This window comes from Photinus pyralis, unplaced genomic scaffold (genome assembly GCF_008802855.1).
Source record: "Photinus pyralis isolate 1611_PpyrPB1 unplaced genomic scaffold, Ppyr1.3 Ppyr1.4_LG8, whole genome shotgun sequence".
NCBI classification, from domain to species: domain Eukaryota; kingdom Metazoa; phylum Arthropoda; class Insecta; order Coleoptera; family Lampyridae; genus Photinus; species Photinus pyralis.
This window is the reverse complement of record NW_022170819.1, coordinates 32,793,293-32,799,182: the sequence shown is the minus strand read 5'-3', so window position 1 is coordinate 32,799,182 and position 5,890 is coordinate 32,793,293.

Here is a 5,890-nt window from a genome sequence, read left to right as displayed (position 1 = left end):
TTTTTAAACGAAATAACTTTTGTTTTGACATCACCAATCCTTGGGTATATTTCTAGCAGACGTCTCAATCGCCCTTTGTGAGTACCCTCTTCCGACAATCCGTTCTTGAGGTATAAGGGAATATACCCGATCACGATAAGAGGTCGAGGAGGAGGGGTATGGTTGGTAGAAATTAATTCCTTTCGTTGAGACCTTTCATTAGAGTACCATGAAGGATAAAACTAGTTCCACTACTCCCCCCCCCTCCCCCTCCGCCCCGTACTTTGATAAGAGAACAGAAAGAAGGGCAATAGTTGGTAGAAAACGGTTCTTTTCGTTGAGACCTTTAATTACAATACCATGAGGAGTAGAACATGTGTTTACCCCCCCCCCCCCTCTACCCATTTTTTAAAGTTTAACTTGGCACCACTAAAGCCATGCGTATGCAAAATCTGAGATCAATTGGTTGTCGTATGTAAAAGTTATGCACGTTTTACAGATAGCGAAATTTGATGGCCGTCTGGCACACTTTCAAGGTAGTATAGGCTACCTACTACAAAACATTCCAGGACTCTAGGACCATTCCCCTAGAAGTAGTTCGAAACGGCAGAAGTGGGTCCGGACGTACGGACAGACGGACAAAACGCAAACAATAGCGCATTTTTTCTAATTCTTCAAAAATGCGCTAAAAAGGTTGATGCGGTATTGATTCAGTATTTTTTAAATAACTTTCTATTGGTCCTGGTTTTTCAAATTTGCTAAACGGAATTCTAGTGTGCTCACAAAACTTTGACCATTTAACCTAATCGCTATCGTCATAGATACTGTAGCGAACATTCCAGAAATCCCGATAAACATCGAGGCGCCATTAAAGATTAATCATCGGCGATAAACAACGAAGGTGGATGTGACCGTGACGTAATCATTTCTAGAAATATCACGTGTTCGAGAACATATTGACGCGTCCTTGAGCACTCGAGAACATTCTAAGAACATTCTAGAAAGAATGTTCTTTGTTATATAAGCAATTGTGTTTCGAATTCAGTTCCAACATCAATGCGTTCTTGTTATATTATTATAAATTGTGAGTGATAAATTGTATTTACTGTTATAAATTAATCAGATTTAAGAATTAAGAATTAAAATTTATTGATAATTAATTGTAAATAAATTCAATTTACGTTACAATACCATGCAATTCTGGGACACGCTGTAAGGGAAATTTAACCATCAAAAAGCTTCCGCACAAAGAATGAATTGCAAGCTGTTTAACAAAGAAAGTGACGTGGCATTTTCTCAAAAATTTCCTGTTTAGCAGAAGTTGCAAATAATTTTATTAGTTTTCATTCAGTTCCCTAATGAAGCGGTTATCCTGAATTTTGGACAGAGAAATATGAAAGTCACCAGTGAGGCTTTCACTTATGTGTGAGAGAGCGAGAGAAATGCAATAAAGGTATCGAATGACCTAGTATAATGAGATTGTTACGAAACGTAACAGTTTTAAGCAGGGGATGGTGTAACGTAGATGAAAATTTCGGTATAGACAACAATCGGTGATCCGATTAAATAAATTGTTTCTTCTTTCTATGTTTCTTTTTCTAATATGGAGAAAGATCCACATAATAATGGAAGAGTGCTTTATTTATAAAGTATAAAATAGCAATTATCATATCAGTCTAAAAGAAGCGGTATACATTTTTAAAACTTTGTTATAAAATCGCGTAACAATATTTAACTGGTCCGCTTTAAAGTTGAGCTAAAACTTGTATCCGGGAAACTTTTTATTGGAGAAAATTTGATTTAATTTTTATAACAGCGCCAAAGAGAAATGAGTGCCGTAATTTCTTTTGATGCTACAATGTAATTTCTATATTCCAAGTATCAACGGAATAAAATTTCGAGAGAACGAACGCTAACGCTGCCTTACTAATAATTTATATTGCCATTTTCATCATCGCGTTTACCTTACCTCTTTCTCTCCCGCTCTCTCGCGTGCGATATCCGAAAATTTATTATTAACTTAACAATATTTTAGGAAGTTATAAAATTATCGACGTAGTTTAATAAATTGATTATGGAAGTTAAGACGGCACATTTACATTTTGCAATTTACACCATTTGGAAGATTAATATTGAAATATGAAATTGTTAATTTATTACATTCAATTATTCGCGTTTCTCTTGTAATACCTACTTGCTGCAAATTAATTTATGAAATTTCTCGTTATAATAGAAACCAGTTTTAATAATTATAAACTCTTTATCGATTTTCACTCAACGCGCATTTTCTAACATTTGCAGTTACTGCACCTTTCTGAGCCATGTATGCGTTACATGTCAATTGGTGTGTCACTCCACCACCACCTTAGATTTATTATTTGTTATTTCATTATGATAACGACATCATTCACGATTGAGAAACACGTACAATTGTCTTTAAAAAAAACCGAGACGCGAGCTACCCTCAAAAAAGTGATGCAATTTAATTTTTTTCTTGGCAACCATATAGGTAGGTATAGTATATTAAGTAACAAGGGATTAAAAAGGGTTTTTGTTCATGAAAGAATGGTTTAAAGCCCGAGGCTTGCCGAGGGCTTTAATATTCTTGAGGGAACAAAAACTAGTTCAATCCAGTGTTACTTATACTATTTTTTCCAATACCGACCGATCTGAATCCATTTCAAAATTAATATGGTATAAAAACTATGAAAAAGTAAGGTAGGCTTTTTTTTAATTTTGGTAAAATCATGCCTGTAAACCCTTCTAAAAATATTGAAGACGAAAGTGACGAAGCATATGAAGGCACCTCTTTCATCCCCTAAGATGTCACTTGCTGATAAAGGTTAGTTTGTGTAAAACATTGCATGCTCATGCTTCCAAAGTTTTTGGTTGTAGATTGTGACAATTATGGATATTGGAGGAGTTGCAGCTTGCAGATCAGAGGAATTGTTGAAAATGAACGTAGACTACATAGAAGTTGGAAAATCGATGCTGGTAGTTAGAATTCCAGATACAAAAACTAAAAGTCAAGAGTTATTACCATTGTTGAGGCGGAGAAGAACTCAGTTATTTGGTATTATATAGGAAGAGCTGGATGTACACTAAGGCCCTTTATAAATTGTGCTTTTCATATTACCTGTTCTGAAAATAAAGAATATGAATAGGTACTTTCTGAATGTTTTACAAGAAATCAAAAATGAGGGATTCAAATTTTGTAATCCCTAGGGATTAAAATTACCTATTAATGCACAAAAATTAAAATTAAATTAAATACGTGTCGGCATTGGAAAAAAATTTGTTTTTGGATTCTCTATGGCCCATTTTTTTTCAACATACTTATATGTTACACCCTGTAAATGCGTTAAAATTACAAAATCAATCTACTATGCCTTCGCGATAGAGGAGTCGAGTGTAAACAAACGTAAAGGGAGCTAGCATTAACTAATTGGTTTTGCATATAAGATGCAACTCACCCAAAATTATTACGTCCCATCCCTTCGAATGAGGGCGAAATTACGTACGCAAAGTGGAAAAATATAAGAAAGCACGGGAAGATGCAATAATAATAATAACAATATTCCGAATTACGGGCGTATAAAATTTAATTTGCCGCTGAACATTTTGTTAAAATAGAAAATAATGCGAGTTATGAAATACTAATTTGCGTCTGACAGTGGCCGGGATGAAGCTCAAGGGAGAAGGACGCGGACGCCAAGAAGTCTAATTTACTTAGTATGGAATTAGTGTAATGAAAATATCACTGTCGTTTCAACTTCTCTCAAAGATGGAAATGAGATGTTAGCCAGTTTCTTTTTGTTTGAACGAATGGAAAATTCGTTTTATGATATTAGGAGCTTTATGTCTGCTTTATGAATATTTAAAAATTTTTCTCTTGGCAGATCTTTGATCCCTTGCAGTTTTCTTAGATATGATACGGTAACGGTACATAAAGAATATAGAATCTCTAAGGTGGATAGATAGATACGATACACTTTGTTGTTGATAAATGCATTTTAAAAGTAAAAGACTTTACTTTCATTCTTTTCTCTCGCTTGATCCATACGTTTCTTGTGACTGCAATAAAAGATGTATACAAATTGTCTTTTATGTCTCTTGAAACCTTCTCGTGCACGGTTTAGCTATCCAGTCATAAAGTTATTTGAATGCGTAAGCAAACGGCTTCTGTAGATCGAAATTGGTTCCTTATTACCTAAAGATGGATAATTCATTTTCTGTCTTCCTAAACTTAAAACCTATTATTTTCCGAATACGTTTGGAAAAACCCATGTTCCTTTTTACGGTGTAAAAGTAATCCTTTCTATTCCTCGATAGTCCTTATAGTCCAGGACGCAGCGACATTTTTTGTGCACTCATTTCAACAAAGTTGATATTCTGCCATTTTCTATTGTTTTGATAGTACAAGTAAACAAAACGGTAGTCTACCGCGTCGGCGGTGTTGCCTAAATTTGCAACAATGTTCTGAACATGTTAATAAATAATATGTACATGCCTCATTTCTACAAGAATGAAAGTTTGTACAGTAATTAGGTAAGTATACCTAAAAATGAAGTATGGTAATAGTCTACCGAGCTGGAAGCGTTTGCTATCACAAGTCTACCACCCACGCAAGATGCATAAAAAATTATTATATTGAACTTATTTCTACAAAGATGAAATTTTTGTTGGAAAAAGTTGATGTCATAAGAAACAAAAAAAAAATGGTCTACCGATCGCGTGATGTTGCTAAGGTCTCGGTAGACACGCTGGAAGGTACGATTTTCCGAGCGCAGCTGCTGCACTGCTCTGCTAAAAGTACCTCTAAATTATTATATACACGGGCATAAAATAAAAATATTTCAAAAACGAACATAGGCAATTAACATGGGAAAAAGGTTTTTTGCAGATCGTGGCTCCCCATGATAATTTAGGTCTTAGCGGGTTTATAATGACACCAATCGAAAGAAGATTTTTTTTCTTTATCTAATGATATACGAATTAGTTCATTTTCAGTTGTATTTCTCATTATTAACGATCCTCGAGATTGTTTATAATTTTGTATTGCTGTCTGTCTGTCCGTCTGTCTGTCTGTACATGTGCTCGATAACTCATAACTGAATAATGTTGTATAGAAAAATCCGATCGCTTGGAAAATTCAAACAGCTATTCCCAAGGATATAAGAAAGGTCGCTATTGTTTTTCAGCTACGTAGACTAACGAGGCAAAAAATTACAGTCCAAAAACTGCTCAAACCTCCAAAAAAGGGCTTCTTTTATAATTCTTGTTACAAAGAACATATGAATGCCCGGTTTTCTGTGTTAGTAAATGTCCCTTAAGCCCCAGGTAACTATGCAGATGAATAAAAAACAATTGCGCATGCGCAACCCAACTTTTGTATTTGCGCAATCCCAATTTTCTTTATTTGTTAAGATTTTTTAATTGAAATTTTGTATCTAGGCACCTCGAGTAAAAGTAAAACTAACGCCGTATCAAAAAAATTGTTTTGCACATGCGCAATCTTGTTTTTTTTGTTAAGATTTTTAAGCGAAATTTTGTATCTAGGCACCTCGAATAAAAGTAAAACTAACTCCGTTTCAAACAATTTGTTTTACAAGCTATTCCGATCTGGTGGGACAGAATCAACCCCTTAAGGCGCGTTGTAAAAATGAAGATCTCGAGAATAGTTCGGTGTTCAGTTGTATCGTATTTTTTTATCAAAAATTCGTTATTCGTTATTCAATTGGAAATGAATATCAGTTTATGACAACTGTCAATAATTTTTTTTGTAAAATTTATTCACTGAGGAAAAATTATTTATAATAAACGACGGCGGAAATAGTTACTGTACGCGATATTTGTTTTCCATGCATTTTAATGAGCGTCCCACTCCGTCTGTGTCAATTCTTTAGAAAAT